Raw genomic sequence first — 17,678 nt, forward strand, 5'->3', positions numbered from 1 at the left:
CAAGAGCTCCTCATCTTAAGGTTCCCTGCCATCCTCCCCTAGAAGCCAGGATCTACCAGAGGTCTCTGCAATATGATTTCAATGGCAGCAAACCAGCCCACGTGTAGACACCTCAGGCAACAACTCGCACTATCCCACAAACTTTATGGAAATAGCTGCCAAACGGCAACACTATGTGTGGGATTTTAGGTGACCTGGCAAGTCAGTAGAAGGAAGGCTACTGAGCAGCTCTGAGCCAGGGGCTTCCGGTTGCTCCTAGGGCCTACCACCAAGGTAGGTTGACATGGCCGCTGGTCCTCCAGAGTGCCCTGGGCTTCCTTTTCTAGGATGGGGACAAACCAAAAGCAGACCTGAGTCTGCAGTTCCGTTTAGTGGGCCCTGTTCCCAAATGTCGATTCCTAATAGGCAACAGCTGCTGCTGTGGTTTCTTCTGGGCGAGTGATTCATGTCTTTGCTCAGAAACGATAAGCAGAACAAATGTTTACTTAGACGGATAACAGAGGGACAATTGGAAAACAGAGACTGGCAACTGGAAATATGTTGTTGCGATTTGATCCATGACAATGAATCTGAATTAGTCATATGGCACTAATTGGTCAGGCTTTCTAGGGGCTGGAGGCAGAGTGGGCCGTCAGGGGCAGGAGGCAGCTCGCCTTCCTGGAAGAGGAGTACCAGTGATGGAAGGACACGTGGAAAGGAAGTCCTGAAGGTTTGCTCAGAGCACGTCAGAGCTGCTGCCCCCTCTCCAGGTCACCCTCCCTGACCGGCTGCCTTACTGGGTATCCAGTCTGGTGCCTCACCCAGAGGAGCCGTGGTGAGAAGGGGAAGCTCGGCACACACGTGCCTGCTGCCTCTAAAGTCCATGAACATCTTCTTACACATTCAGAAATGAAAGAAAACCGTTAACTTTCTGTGTGCATGCATGAGAGAAAAGCTTTTAAGAAATCCAAACACTCCACAATAATGAATTTGAATCTTCGGGACAGTGGTACCTATATTGATTCACCTAAGGAAGAAACAAATACCTTCAGTGCTGAAACCTAAATGTGGGGCTGTGGAAGAGGATTTGCAGTCTAATTATGTCTACATAATTTAAGATCTTGCATCCCATTTTATGCCTATACACGATGTACAGTCATCCTCAAATACATTATTTAGTAGAGAGATCATAAATATTTCTATAAGAAGGGAGAAAAGGCAGAAGTATAATTTCTTTTTTTTTTTGCCCCAAAGAGAAAAATACTATGTTTTGTGAAAAATGTCTTAGAGAATCAGGAGGAAAAGTACAGGGAAAACCCCAAACTCAGATTCCTTCTTACTCAGGACAGAACCTCTGTGGTTGGTGCTGACGAGTCTGGAAGCATAATTGAAGTCAAAAGGAAGGTGTTCTTTCTCAGAGCAGCAATACTGGGCTGGGCATGGGAGGGGGCTCTTTTAACAGCAAACATGAGCATGGCGAATAAAGAATTCAACCTTAACTTCACAGGTGGATTTTTCTTTTTTTAAATCAATTGTTAATTGTTTTTCATTGGAGTACAATTGCTTTAGAATGTTGTGTTAGTGTCTGCTATACCACAACGTGAATCAGCTGTACTTACACATATAATACATATATATCCCTTCCCTCTTGAGCCTCCGCCCATCATCCTACCCCTCTGTGTTGTCACCGAGCACTGAGCACCTGTGTGATACAGCAGGTTCCCACCAGCTAGCTATTTCACAGATAGCAGTGAATATATGTCAGTGCTACCTTCTTGGTCCATCCCACCCTCTCCTTCCCCTCTTGGGTGCACAAATCTGTTCTCTATATCTGTGTCTCTATTCCTGCCTTGCAAACAGGTTCATCAGTAGCATTTTCTAGATTCCGTATGTACGTGTTAATATACGATACTTGTTTTCCTCTTTTTGACTTACTGCACTCTATATGACAGATTCTAGGTTCATCCACATCACTACAAATGACCCAGTTTTGTTCCCTTTTATACCATATCTTCCTTATCCATTCATCTGTCGATGGACATTTAGGTTACTTGATATCACAGGTGGGTTTTTCTAAGCATGATATAAAGTGTGTAAATGGGATGACGTGCTCCCCTCTGGGCGTCCACCAGCACTTCCTGTAGGAGGCTGTCTGGGGCTGAAGCAGAGGCTGGAGGAAGTGGGGTGGGGCCCAGGAGCCCATGAGTGGATGTCCTTCCATATTGGAGAAGACAACTGTCGGGTTTGGTGGCCCAGCTCTTTTCCCTCCTTCTTCCACTGACAGCAATCCATGAGGTTTGGGTGTGATTAGAAAATGCTGCCCCCTTCCCCTCAATAGGCCCCAGTTCCAGGGAAATCTTGTGGTCCAGGCTGAGTCAGTGAACTGCCTCCAGCCGGTCCCCTGAGGCTGGTGTTGGATGGTTCCGTGGCCCAGTCTGGGCAACTGAGAGTTTAATGCAGAACTTGTGCCTGAATTTCGAGGGCTGAGAAGCTGCTTTTCTGGCCAGTTGCTGAGAGGACGGTGTGATGTTAGGGCTGCCAGTGGGCATGCGTTTGCCGCATGTCCGGCCAGAGTTTATGTCCCTGGCTAGACCACACTTAGACTTCTCACTGACTCATGCCCAACCCACTTAGATGCTTTTTTTTTTCTGCCTGGATTTATCACCATTGCAACAGAGAGAGTCATCACAGACACTCCTCTTGGCCCAAGACAGAGAGGGAGGAATAGTATGAAGATAAGGACTGGATGTAAGTTCTTCTTGAGGACTCTAAGCACCTCTGGGGGACCACAGGGTCCTCGTGCAGAAGCCCCTCCATAGCTTCCTCAATGTGTCCAGGCTCTAGGTACAGTCAAGGCCTCGACTGTGTGGCCTCCTGAGACCAGCTCCCATGGGCGGTGCTCACCATGGCTGGGTTCTTCTTCCACAGCTCACAGTTTGCCTCCTTGGTTGGGAAGCTGTGGATCAGAGCTCTCAAGAGTGTCTCCAGACTCACTCTGCTCATCCTCTGTCTGCCATGAAAGGCTTGAACTGCACAGCGCAGAGACCAGTCTCTCCATCTAAAAGCTCCCAGTTCCTCCCACTATGTCCATGGCTGTGGCCCAATGACCTCCTGCCCATGGAGCCCCAGTTCTCTCAGGCCGGTGTTCTCTTAACACGTCCACTCAGAACTGATGCTACTCAACTGGCCTGCTTGGGAGTGAAGGCTGGGGCTTGTGGCTGGGCCACACAGGAAGTCCTGTGTGTTCATGTGTGATCAGTCGTGTTCAACTCCATGCAACCCAGTGGACTGTAGCCCGCCAGACCCCTCTGTCCATGGGAGCTTTCAAGCAAGAATACTGGAGTGGGTTGCCATTTCTTCCTCCAAGAGATCTGCCTGACCCAGGGATTGAACCCACCTCTCCTGGGTCTCCTGCACTGGCAGGCAGATTCTTTACCACTGAGCTGCTCAGATGTGGTTAAAACACCACTTCTTACTGTTCCTGGAGAAACAACCAGAATTATCCCTACCAGACCTAAAATCCCTGTGTGTGCTGGGTACCAAAGACTCAGGACCTCTTCTCCCTCCTTCCTGGGTGTTTGTTCTCTCTCCTTCTGGGGACCTCTGTCTTTCCTGGATCAGTTCCTGCCCATCCTTTTTTTAGGTCTCAGCTTGAATGGCTCTTCCCTGCCCCCAAACTAGGCCAGACCACTCTGCTGTAAGTCTTACTCATTCATTCATTCATTCATGGGGTGTATTTTTTTTTTTAATAGCATCTGCTATTTTTCCTGAACAGGATGCACCCTCATATGAGCTCACAGTTATCTCCATGTCACCCTCTGTGGCTTGTAATGAAGGCCTGTGTCCCTTGCACAGCCCTGTGTTCAGAGCAGCTAGTATATTTATATCAGGCTTTCAGTGAATAAGTGAATGCATTTGTCCCTTATTCCTTATTTGCAGTTCTCTCTCTTGCCTTTCCTACCAAGTCTTGGCCTCGCGGCCCCTAAATGTGTGGCCACAATTCACATTTCCCTAGAACCCCTTCTCAAGTGACCTCATAAACGGGGAGGATGGATCAGGAACTATCTGGAACATGTACAGCCATGAAAAGTCAATGATTCAGGCCCCGGGAGGCCTGGTTTGGAAAGGTATGGTGTTGGAGTGGGTCTCAGAATTGTCAAGCTCCTGGAAACAGAGGGCAGGGGACAGGATTAGTAACCTTAGGCTGGCAACTGGCAACCAAGGGGCTTGCTCCTGGCTGCGGCGTTCTGGCTGTAGTTGGGGCATTAGTGCTAGGGCTCACCCTGCAGTGTGCCCATCGCCTCGAGGGCTCCATAGGCCACTAATGTGCATAATGCATACCAGAGAGGTGACACAGCTTTTACTAGGAAGTCCAGATGTTGAACACACATCCAGGAGACCTGCGAGATTCTGAATTGTCTGTGACATAAAACTATATCAAACATATAGTCTGGTTTAACAATATAGCTTGTGTGTGTATGCGTGCATGCGCACGTCTGTGTGTGTGTGTGACAGAGAGAGAGAGAGAATCTCATTAAATATTTGGAATGATCGCATTTCAGGGGCCTCTGACCATGGCTTTGTGTGCTGTCTCCTGGGTGTGAGTAACTGCGAGGCTGAAGTTAGATCTCGTGGCTGGAAGGCCGGGGGCTGGGCCAGAGTTCATCTGCAGGTTCCTGGCTGGCCCATTGCTCCAGTTCCACTGGGTGTGTCATCAGAGAAGCAAGCAGCATCCTGCCTCCTCCACAGTGGATGATTTCTTCCATAAGAATCAATCCAGTTAAGATCAGAAAATGAACAGTTTCTTTGGGTCTTTCTGCTGCCCCAAGTCGAGAGTCCTCTTGTCAGTCATTGTATAACTATCTGCATGTGTGTGCATGCATGCTAAGTCGATTCACTCCTGTTGGACTCTGTGTGACACTCTGGACTGTAGTCTGCCAGGCTCCTCTGTCCATAAAATTTTCTAGACAAGAATACTGGAGTGGGTTGTCATTTCCTCCTCTAGGGGATCTTCCTGACCCAGGGACTGAACACCCACGTCTCTCTCTCTTTTTTTTTTTTTTAGATTTCTTTCTTTCTTTCTTTTATTTTACAATATTGTATTGGTTTTGCCATACATTGACATGAATCTGCCATGGGTGTACCTGTGTCCCCCATCCTGAATCCCCCTCCCACCCCCCTCCCCATCCCATCCCTCTGGGTCATCCCAGTGCACCAGCCCCGAGCACCCTGTGTCATGCATCGAACCTGGACTGGCAATTCGTTTTACATACGATAATTTACATGTTTCAATGCCATTCTCCCAAACCATCCCACCCTTGCCCTCTCTCACAGAGTCCAAAAGACTGTTACATACATCTGTGTCTCTTTCACTATCTCACATACAAGGTTATCGTTACCATCTTTCTAAATTCCATATATGTGCATTAGTATACTGTATTGGTGTTTTTCCTTCTGGCTTGCTTCACTCTGTATAATAGGCTTCAGTTTCATCCACCTCATTAGAACTGATTCAAATGTATTCTTTTTAATGGCTGAGTAATATTCCATTGCGTGTATGTACCACAGCTTTCGTATCCATTTGTCTGCTGATGGACATCTAGGTTGCTTCCATGTCCTGGCTAGTATAAACAGTGCTGCGATGCACAGTGGGGTACACGTGTCTCTTTCAGTTCTGTGAACCCATGTCTTATGTCTCCTGCATTGGCAGACAGGTTCTTACCACTAGTATACTTATCTAGGTTTCTAAATAGTATTTGTTTACCTTTTTCTAACTGCATAAAATAATATATATTCATAACAGATAAGTTAGAACAAATTTTAAATAATATAATTGTAATCTCTTCACTCCCAGAAAATACACCAGTGCATTGGCATCTAGTTTTTTGTTTTTTTCCAATTTGGCCATGCTGCAGAGCTCTATAGGAGCTTAGTTCCCTGACCAGAATTTGAACCTGGGGATCCAACAGTGAAGGCACTGAATCCTAACCCATGGACCACCAGGAGATGCCCTGCATCTAGTTTTCTATGAATAAATATTGTGGAACAAGCCCACAACCTTATTGTGTATTCATTTCCATATCTTGCTTACCTATACATCAAGAATATCTTATTATCATCATTATTACTCTCTGAAAGCACACTTTTACTTGTTTCATAACATTCCATTATTTGGATATACTACTATTTATTTCTTTTCTTCCAAGCTACTTTTATTTATTTTTAAAATAGTTTTTGTTGGAGTATAGTTGACTTAAACAAGGTTGTGTTAGTTTCAGGTGTACATCAAAGTGAATCAAATACACACACACACACACACACATCTCCATTCTTTTTCATATCCTTTCCCCACTTAGAATATTGAGTACAATTCCCTGTGCTGTATAGTAGATCCAAGCTAGTTATCTATTTTATATATAGTTGTGTGTATATGTTAACCCTAATCCCCTAATTTACCACTTCCTCCTACATTTGGTAACAATTAGTTTGATTTCAAGATCTGCGAGTCTGTTTCTATTTTGTAAAAAAAAGTAAATTTGTATGAGTTTAATCATTTTTACTGGTTGCATAGTATTCCACTATTCGGTTATGCTACTGTTTATTTAACCAGGCTTCCATCTCTGGACACTTAAGGTGTTTCACTTATTTTCCAGCAAAAGTAGATACAAATGAACGCTCTTACATATAGATTTTTATGAGTATCTCTGAGTATTTTCTTAGGAAAACCTCAAGACTTTTTTGGGATCGATTGGGAAAGATTCTTTCTCTTGCTCAGACTGCTTGACTGGTAGAAAGTCAGCCTGGGGGAGCTGGAGACCTCTTGGCTGCTTTCTAGGGAAGGAAGCCTTAGAAAAGTAGAAAGGAGAAGGTGAGAGACATGGGCGTCCTGACGGTGTCATCTAAACACCTGGGCCTAGCTGTGCTGGCCTTGCCATCTTTGTGTCTACAATGCATTGCATCTCGTTCAGTGTGAGCTGATGTCTTTTACCTGCCACTAGCAATGGCACCCCACTCCAGTCCTCTTGCCTGGAAAATCCCATGGACGGAGGAGCCTGGTGGGCTGCAGTCCTTGGGGTCGAGAAGAGTCGGACTCGACTGAGCGACTTCACTTTCACTTTTCACTTTCATGCATTGGAGAAGGAAATGGCAACCCACTCCAGTGTTCTTTCCTGGAGGATCCCAGGGACAGGGGAGCCTGGTGGGCTGCCGTCTATGGGGTCACACAGAGTCAGACACGACTGAAGTGACTTAGCAGCAAACATTCATCAAACTGAGGGATGAAGTACATGGTCCCAGGGCTGGAAGTTGTGCATGAACTTCTACAATAGGAGTGGCCATCCAGCTTCTGATGAGACTCTTCCTGTGGTGTCTTCAGACTCACTACCTTTGAAACAAGCCCATTTCCTTGCTGGAAACTCTGAGGGCTAAAAGTTCCCTCCTATAGCGACTAAAATGCATTTTCCTTTATTTTTAATTTTCAGATGAAGGTTGGAGAATGCCAGTACTCTTATTGAGGGTGCCAGGGCTAGCACATGATACCCTCCCTACTGCCAGTAATGGGTGAAGTTAACCCAGATTGCAGAGCTATCACTCAGGCACCACCAGAGCAGATATGCAAAGCCTCCTGTTCACGCTTGAAGCAGCATCAATCCCCAGACCTCTAGTCCTCACTTTCCCTTCCTTTTATCTGGGCTGGGAGAGAGGGCTTATGCAGCATGAAGCCATCTTATCCACAGTTTAGCAAATGTCTGTGGAGTCTTTAAAACGGTTTCTATCATAATAAAAATATTTTAACTTATAACCTCACAAAGAGATAGGCATGGGAGTCTTTATAAAGCACAGAAATCCAGATGAGCATAATTTGAAAGTAATTTGAATCGTAATGAGTATTTTTAATGTAAACAGGCAGGAGGAAAATTTTGCTGGGTTCTGATGTAGTACACACACCCAAATATGTGTCTTTCGATGGAAATATGAGTGTCAAGGGAATCCAAGATGGTGCAGCCGTCACTGGCATAAATAAGAGAGAAAGGATATTTTCTGGGGGTTTCAGCAGGAAAAGAAAGGCAATGATTGTGCTATGCAGCCCGTGGTCATTGCCAATCTAGCCTCTGAATGGAAACTGGGGGCAAAATGTAGACAAGCTGAAAACACTGACTAGTTCTTATGAGACAAAAAGAAGGATGTGCTGGAAGGTTTCTTAGAGATAGAGAGGGACAGGTGTCTGCAGATATCAGGCACTTGATACCCCTCCCCCACCTAATATTTGCACTTCTATTGATATTTAACTAGTGCATCTGCCCTACTTCTCCCATTTTTTGTCCTCACACACATAAGGAACTTTTACACCATTACAGTAGATGTAAGACCACAATCACTTGTCTTGAATAAAATGAAAACAAGACATCATCACTAAAAGCTAGCCTGATGCTTCTGCTTGCCCAGAGCTCTGAGCCTCAAACCATTCCTTTTTAGCTGAAAGCAATGAGCAAAATGTGAGAAAGATATTTAAGGTGTCCTGACACCAAAATGAGTCTTTGTTGTAATCAGAGTGATTTAAAATAAAGGTAAATAAAACATGGGCAGATATCTCATTGTGATGTCTACTGCTCTTTCATGAGTTGTCCATATGCCATGTCAAAGCTTCTCAACTACTTCTATGACTAAGTACCCCTATTGATGGAGTCCAGTTGCCTCACTGGACACATAGGATGCTGAGAACTAGTGTAGGGAGGAAGTCTTCCTGTGTCTGCAACAGCCCCCTAGCTCCCAGTTCCAGCTTCTTCGTTGCTTCCTTCACCATCTCTGCCATTCACCACAGCAGCTCTTAAATGAATGCTGGGGCAGTCTGCATGTTGGGGGGAACACAGGGCAGATGTTTAACTCTCCTAGAAGGAGAGGCAGTGTGAGGGTGGTCCTCTTCATAGAAAATGTGGTCAGAACCGTGCAGTGCTAAGCTGCCAGCGGGGCCCAAGCCTCATCTCAAGGACAAGGGCACTCAGCTCAAAGGACAGTCTTTGTTGGCTCCACGTTCGGCTTCTTTGGTGACAGCTACTTCTACCAAAACAAGTGCTGCAAATCCAGGATTTTCAGAAATAATCTCCAATCCTCAAAAAGGACATGTTTACACCAAAACTTCTCTGTGTGTTCACCCTCTGTTCGCTCAGAGCCTCCTGCAATTTTCTCTGTGCTGCATTTTTGTGTGATGGCTTTTGCCCTGGAGCATCCGCACATGCAAATAGACCATGCCTGATGTCCAGCCGGGCTCCTCCCCAAACGGAGCCAAACTGTTCATTGTTGTTTATTTCTCCTGCATTTTAAAAATCATGCCTATGCTGAAGCAGAGTGCACACTTTCAAGTTCACTTGCAGATCCGTGGGAAGCTGAAAAGCTTCATCATTACTACTTCAGGGGCTCTTTGTCAGTGTCTTCCATAGGTGGCCTTGGAACCAGACCCTTTTACCAGCTTCCTTAGCCTTGCCCAGAGTTACAGAATCTGAAGTTTGAGACCATTGTTATAATCCACATTTTAAAATTGGACTGAGTCCTGTCTGCCCTAAGCCAGTGAGTAGATGGTCCTTAAGAGGCAAATATTCGTCCTCCACCTGGACATGCTTCAGTACATGGTTCACATCCCTTTCCAGGCCTGGGACTGTGCACTTCATTCTGTAGTTAATGTGAGTTTTGCATAAAAGATAGTGGAAACTGGGTTAAATGAAATGTTGACAAGGGACTGCAAGTTCAGGAACACTTGGATCCAGGAGTTCGATCCATCATGAGCCAATCAGTCAATGGGTCTTCACTGAGCCCCTGCTAAGCCCTGTGCAAGTTCCTGCTGCACGGGAGGAGGTCCCTGCCTCCAGGAGCCTTTTGGCTTGTTGGGGAGGCAAGGTATATATTTGAAGAGGCCTATCCAAAAGGAGACAAATAATAATACAAGATGATGTTCTCAAACACCTGCCATTCTTGGGGCAGACCTTGCCCTATTCATTTATGAACTCACTTTTCATTACCACTTACTTATGCTGATAACTAAAAAAAAAAAGTCTTTATCTCTCTTCTTTAGTAGCAAGCACTGTGCTGAGTTTGAGGCATACAAGTGTGCATAGCATGTAGCCTTGGCCCCCTAGGAGCACACATTCTCCCAGAGAAGGTAACTCTTGGCAGAGACCCAGAGAGCTAGGCAGGTCTGCCTGTGACCCCAGTGACTCTGGGAGCGAACACACTGAGCAGCGGTTCCGTTGTAATCTCTTGTGAAATAGACCTGCCTTTTGTGGCCCATCAGTTTTCCTGCAGCTGCTGTTAACAAGTTGCCACAAACTTGGTGATTTTAAATAACAGACATTGGGATTTTCTTGGTGGTCCAGTAGTTAAGACTTTGCCTTCAGATGCAGGGGGTGTGGGTTTGAACCCTGACTGGGGAACTAAGATCCCATATGACTCAAGGCCAAAAAACCAAAGCATAAAATAGGAGCAATAAAAACTTTTAAAATGGTCCACATGCTTTTTTTTTTTTTTAACAGACGTTTATTCTGTCACAGTTCCAGAGGCCAGAGGTCTGAAATCAGCATGAAGTCAGGGGCCAGATCAGGGTGTCACCATGGTCTTCTTCCAGCAGGAAGCTCTGCGGGAGAATCCATATCCTTACATCGTCAGCTTCTGGTGTCAGCTGGCAGTCTTTGGCTTGTGGCTGCATCCCCTCAGTCAAGTCAGCGTCTTTGAACCTTTGGCCCATCTTTGCATCACCTTCTCTGCGTGTGTCACATTTCCCTCCGCCTGCCTCTCCGAATGTCCCATGTGATTGCACTTGGGGCCCTCAGATATGCAGATGAAACCACCCTTATATTATATATTTATGATGTATAAATATCAATAACCTCAGATATGCAGATGACACCATCCTTATGGCAGAAAGTGAAGAGGAACTAAAGAGCCTCTTGATGAAAGTGGAAGAGTAGAGCAAAAAAGCTGGCTTAAAACTCACCATTGAAAAAACTAGATCATGGCATCCAGTCCCATCACTTCTTGGCAAATAGATGAGGAAACAATGGAAACAGTGACAGACTTTATTTTCTTGGGCTCCAAAATCACTGCAGATGGTGACTGCAGCCATGAAATTAAAAGATTCTTGCTCCTTGGAAGAAAAACAATGACCAACTTAGACAGCGTATGAAAAAGAGACATTACTGTATCGACTAATGTTCATCTAGTCAAAGCTATAGTTTTTCTAGTAGTCATCTACAGATGTGCAAGTTGGACCATAAAGAAAGCTGAGCGCCAAAGAACTGATGCTTTTGAACTGTGGTATTGAAGAAGACTCTTGAGAGTCCCTTGGACTGCAAGGAGATCCAGCCAATCCATACTAAAGGAAATCAGTCCTGACTATTCATCAGAAGGACTGATGCTGAAGCTCCAATACTTTGACCACCTGATGCGAAAAATTGACTCAATGGAAAAGACCCTGATGCTGGGAAAGATTGAGGGCAGGAGGAGAAGGGGACGACACAGCATGAGATGGTTGGACGGCATCACTGACTCGAAGGACATGAATTTGAGCAAGCTCCAGGAGTTGGTGATGGAGAGGAAAGCCTGGTGTGATGCAGTCCATGGGGTCGGAAAGAGTTGGACACGACTGAATGACTGAACTGAACTGCCTCTCCTAATGTCCCATGTGATTGCACTTGGGACCACCAAGATTATCACACCATCTCAAGGTCCTTCACTTAATCACATTTGCAAATCATACCCTCATGGGGTGACATTCACAGTTCCAGTGATTATGACCTGCTAGGCTGCAAATGTGTCCCCTGCACCCCCAAATCTATATGTTGCATCTTTTTAATATAAGTTTATGTATTTTAATTGGAGGCTAATTACTTTACACTATTGTATTGGTTTTGCCATACATCAACATGAATCCTCCATGGGTTACACGTGTTCCCGATCCTGAACCCCCCTCCCACCTCCCTCCCCATAACATTCCTCTGGGTCATCCCAGTGCACCAGCCCTGAGCATCCTGTATTGTGCATCGAACCCGGACTGGCAATTCGTTTCACATATGATATTATACATGTTTCAGTGCCATTCTCCCATATATGTTGTTTCTTAACACTCAAGGGTGAAGGGATTAGGAGGAGGGGCCTTTGGGAGGAACTTAAGTCATGAGGATTCCATCCTCAAGGGTGGGGTTAGTACCTCATAAAACCGGCTCTGGAGAGACTGTCTCGCCCCTTCCGTCAGTGTGGACACAGCAAGGCGATGGCTCTGAACCAGGAGGAAGGCCTTCACCAGAACCTCACCCTGCAGGCATCTTGATCTTGGACTCCCAGCTTCTAGAACCATGAGAAACAAATGTCTGTTTTTATAAATTACCCACTACATGATAGTTTGTCATACCAGCCCAAATGGCCAGAGACAAGACCTAATATCTTTGGGGGCTGTCGTTCTGCCTGCCATATGTGATTTCCCTGGCCATTGCATGCACGCTGGCCTTTAGATGTTGCCGTGAGTATTCACTCCACAAATGTGCAGTCTTCTCTGCTCTCTACCGCTTTCTGGCCAACTTCCCTAGGACACGTGTCATCCTTGCTAAGGAAGAGCTCAGAGTCACAGGTCAGGCTGCAGCTCTGTGGCCTCCCCGAGAGAGGGCCGGCCTTCCCCATCCTGCTGACGGGAGGATTCCGAGAGCCCATCACCGGCTTGTCTCTCTCCGTGTGAATGCCCGAATTCTGTGAGCAGCAAGAGGGTCACAAGTCAGTGCATGCTCGGGGTCAGTGAGGAAACACAGAGAGATTAAGGGGACAAAGAGAGGGCAGGGCAGGGCGTGCTCCCGCTGGGAGTTAACCTAGCAGAACCGCAGCAGGACAGGCAGACAGCCCTGCCCTGCCCCAGGGCCTGGCCCTTCACTGTCTGAGAAGGGATACCAGGTCACTCATAGCCTCTCCTCCATCCTGCATCCCAAGTGCCTGACTCCATACCTACCAGTGAACACCCTGCTTTCCTAACACAAAAGCCAAAGGGCCCTGTATCGTCCTGAGCCTCCCAGAAGTGTTGCATTCATATCATGATTTCTTTTGTAGAAGCATCTTACAGGATGCTCATGACCACCAGGGCCCAAGCTTACCATGTTCATTTTCCAGATGAAGAATCTGAGGCCCAGGGAGGCCAACTGAGGATGCAGGCATGGAGAAGGATGGATAAAAACCCCAGAACAAGAACACCCTGCTTGGAGATTGTCTGCTAGATGGGAGTAAGTTTCATGGCTAACCTAGCCTAGGACAAGACTGTGTGTAGAAGGGAGAAGAAAAGGTCAGTCCTCAGGTCTTTCTGGACACACCCAGCCTTGGCCTCTGCCCTCACCTCTTCCAAAGCCCAGGAGGGCTGGAGGAGCCAAACACTTAGATGGATGGCTGACATACTCCAGAAGTCTCAGAATACACACAACATGAAGAGCATCTCCAGGACAGGTCTGCTGGGGATATGGGCCCTTGGGGGAGGGTTTCTATAGACACCTAGGCTGAAGTTTTAATCCAGTCCTCTTCATTCCCAATTACATTGCCTTCCTCATCACTTGGACTGCGGTCTATGGGGTTTCACAGAGTCGGGCACAACTAAAGTGACTTAGCAGTAGCAGCAGCAGCAGCAGCCTCATAACTTACAAAGCCATCAAGTAGCTGCAGAGAATCATGGTGCTGGGCCAGTGTGGGTAGAGGCCTGGCCAGGCTTGATCCCACTGGAGAAAAGTCATCTGATTGTACAGCCTAGGGTCGGATGGGATGATGGGTGATGGTTGAAGCTTTTGGGGGAGAAAAAGGGAATCTGCTGTCCCTGCCCCACCCCTGCCATGTCTGAGAACTGACCACAGTTACCAAGACTGATTCTCAGGGCCATGTCAGCTTTTCTCCCCTTACCTTGTACAGTGGAGCCAGAGTGGACCTCTGCCCCCAGCTGCGCAATCACCTTTCCCTTGAAAGGAGAGAGTGTAGGGCAGCTCTCAGAGCCAGCCTCCTGCCATCAGTGTGCTGGGAACAGTGACTGGGAACTCATGGGTTTCTATCTTCAGTCCTGAAGAAGCAGCAAGATCTGGTCTGCAGAGGGAGAGAGAGGGAAGCCTAGGGAGAGGAGATGCCAAGGTGGGGCCTGACAGTGTTCCCAGTTTCTGGGACACATCCTTCCTGCCCTGGCTGCCTCCACTGGTCTCTGCTTCCTAATGACAGAGCTCACTTGATTTCTTGAGACTGAATGAGTGACCCCCGTTACTTGCAGCCACAGGAGTGCTGACCACGGGCTGCAGCTGTGTAGGCCTTCGTGAGCAGCACAGCCCTGGGCTGGGTAGAGGCCCTAGGACTCTAGATAGAGGGACATCTGCTCTTCTGACTCCCTGAGGTCCAGTAGGAGCTGGGATTGGATCCTGATGACCCTGAGGTCAAGCCCGTCCCACCCTCCAGCAGTCAAGAGGGAACAGTCTCTGAGGACATCCTAAATGGCCTGGTAGGACACATCATTTGAAGGTGGGACAGGGTTCCTGCAGGCAGAGGGAAGGATCAAGGCCAGGAGAGTCATCCCAGAATATGAAGATACTAAAGAGAGAATGTCTGAGGCCAGGGCAGGAAGGGACATCACAAGGGTCAGTGGTGACAGCTCTTGGCTAGCTGTCCCTGACCTTGACATATCCATGCCCTCAAACTTCCCTTAGACACAACAACTTTCCCATTTAGACAAGGAAACTGAGGATCAGAAAGCATGTTGGCTTCCTAGGGCTTCCTGTGGTCATAACAATGGATACAAACTGACCAATTTAAAACCGTAGAAATTTATTCTCCCCAAATTCTGGAAGTCCCAAGCCTGAAGTCAAGGTGTCCTGAAATCAGGCATGTGCTTCCCTGCCAACCCTCCTGGGAACAATCTGTTCCTTGCCTTTTCTGGTGACTCCAGGCGTTCCTTGGCTTGTGGCAGCACCACGCCCAGCTGCCTCTGTTTTCACATCGCCCTCTCCTCTTTTCTTGTGTCTCCTCTTCCACGTCATATGAGGATACTTGTCATTGGATATACGGCCCATGCAGGCAATCCACAGTGACCTCATCTTGAGATTCTTAATTACATCTGCAAAGACCTTTTTTCCAGACAAGGACTCACTCACAGATTCTGAGGGTTAGGACGTGGACACATCACGCTGAGGACCAGCATCTGACTCCTGAAAGCAAGGGCTGGCTGATTCCTCAGTGTCACACACCTGTGAGGGCCCGAGTGCGGATTGGAGCAGGTCAGCCTGAGAGCTGTGGTGTTTGCTGGATCCTGCATAGACGTAGGAATACTCGGGAGGAGTGTAAGGTGGGGACAGGGGAGGGGGCAGCAAGGGAAGAATGAGCTGCCCAGCACTGGCTATCCCCTGCATGTGCTGAGAAAAAACAGATATGATTGTATTTATCCCAGATCGATGGACATGAGTTTGAGTAAGCTCCAGAAGTTGGTGATGGATAGGGAAGCCTGGTGTGCTACAGTCCATGGGGTTGCAGAGTTGGACACAACTGAGCGACTGAACTGAGCTGATCCCAGCTCTATGGCTTTTAGAGAAGAGCCAGTGCAAGGGGCCTGGGGTGGCATCCACATCCTTGTAACTATGTCCCCACAAATGTTTCTATATGAACCATGAAGAAACTATCATTTACCCTCCTAGGAGACACTCTGCAGATCCCAGGAGCCATATTGCCAGCAACACTGGGGGTGTCAGAGCACTGGGGGGAACATTTTGAAAGTGAAAATTTTGGTGGGTTGGTCCAGGGATGTGCCAGGGGAACGGTGAAGGTCAGGAACGGGATGGAGCAGAAAGGCTTCTACTGGAAGAGATGAAGCTGTCTGTCCTACACCAGGCTGCCCGGAGGGGCATTCCCCAGGGGGCGACGGCTGAGTCCAGGTGTGTGTGACCAGCAGCTGGGGAAGGAAAATAGGGTGTTCGGGGCCCCATCCTTCCCACGTCTTCCTCTCCCCACTCTGGACAGCTCATCAGACTGTGTATGTGGTGATACGCCAGGCACCCCAGCCCCTCTGCAGAACCAAATGGAAACTTCATCAGGGACATGGCCACATCCCCACCACACACACACACACACACACACACACACACACAAGCAGTCTTTCGTGCGATGAATCCAAGAGCCCTTCTTCTAAAGGTCTCCCCACTCCCTGCCCTGCATTCCTCCCTTTACCTTCTCCCCAGCCTCTTCATGTATGCTCAGTCCTCTTCCTCAGCCTTTGTTCGGACCAGGAAAACGCACTCTTTCACCTAAACTCAAGTAAATCATCAAGTGCCATAGAAAGTTATGTTCAACACTAGGGAAAATTGAATTTATCTTGGGGATGTTTTATTCTTCCAAAAGTCCACTTCGGCAAAGTCTAATGTGTAGAAAAGCATGAAATACTACGGCTCCGGATGGAGCCCGCTCTCTGCCGAGCATTAAGCCGCGGGGTCCGAAACCCGCCTCACTCCCGTCAACCACTCTCTTTAACTCAAATGCCCATCAATGTCCCTGCTAAATGGGAGTCTTAGGCACATCTCATCTTATCATAATGTCACGAAACCCATAGAATTACAAATCAGGTTTAAGGCAGAAACTGTGACAGCCAAATCTAAGTACACCAAAAGTACATTAAGCATCCGTCTTCATTTAGCATCCCCATTCTGGCCCACCTCTCAGCTCAGACCCACTCCGTGCAGAGCTCAGCTTGACACAGTCTTAAGATCCATTTTCGAGTGGACTGAAATATAAATGACAGTTCACCCTGCACACGAACACAGACAACTGTATAAAATATTTAAATAAAGACAGCAAAGAACAGAGGATTGCTGCAAAGCCTTTGGCAGACCCAGCCTTGGGGAATTTAGCAGCTTGAGATTCATTACAAATTTCATCTTTAATGTTATTTTTAGTTCAATATTTTGTAGCACTCAGAAGTAAATCTTGGTACACTGTCTCCTCTCCCCTGGCTTCCTCTCTTCTGTTGTCTGATCCTTCAGTTTTACTGAAACCTAATACGTTTTCAATAAAATTGATTTGTGACGTCGTAATGCTGTGTGTTGCCATCTCCCGTTCCTTGAGGTAATGGGGAGAGGACGATTGCATGATTTGGCAAAGTGAGGCAGGTTGCTCTTGGTTGTGGAATAAATTGGAGTGAACTTGGAAACCACCCTGCAGCAACACGGAAACTTTGCATGTATTCTTGCCTCTTATGCTCTGCCATTTTGAAGGTCTAGCCTCCAGTGTCACTCCTGAGTGCAAAGTAACCTGTCCTCTCGCGAGAGTCACTACCCCAAACACAGATGTAGAGGAGAGGAGGAAACCTCTTGTTTCAATACTTACTGTTCAACTGACCTTTTGATATGAGTTTCCATGTGGAAACCTAGAGCCAGTTTGGCAGTTCCAAATGAATTTCTAAAAAGGTGCCTGTTCCCGCCTGGGAGCAGAAGAGGATTAGTTGACTGGAACGCTGTCCTAAGGTAGTTCTTTGGGTTCTTCAGCCTTCCAGGGAGACAGCAGGGAGATTTAAATACAGCCTTGCCCACAAGGCAGCCAACAAGGTGAGAGGAAAGTCAGAAAACGGTGACCTGCTCCTCAGCCAGCCCCCTGGATGTACAAAATTGAAGCCCCTGGAAAAGGAACAGAACCCGGAAGATTCTTGTGACTTTTGACTGAACCAGGAT

General features: G+C 47.1%; 1 long non-coding RNA gene across 1 annotated transcript in view; it reads left to right on the forward strand.

Moving 5' to 3' along the window:
• Window positions 1-17,045, forward strand: part of LOC139177096 (uncharacterized) — a 39,749-nt gene extending 22,704 nt beyond the window's left edge. Inside the window, exon 2 of the long non-coding RNA XR_011561526.1 lies at window positions 10,503-17,045. This is a non-coding gene — a long non-coding RNA (uncharacterized lncRNA). The remainder of the gene's footprint in view (window positions 1-10,502) is intronic.
• Window positions 17,046-17,678: the final 633 nt, after the last annotated feature.

Source organism: Bos indicus, chromosome 18 (assembly GCF_029378745.1).
Source record: "Bos indicus isolate NIAB-ARS_2022 breed Sahiwal x Tharparkar chromosome 18, NIAB-ARS_B.indTharparkar_mat_pri_1.0, whole genome shotgun sequence".
Taxonomy (NCBI): Eukaryota; Metazoa; Chordata; class Mammalia; order Artiodactyla; family Bovidae; genus Bos; species Bos indicus.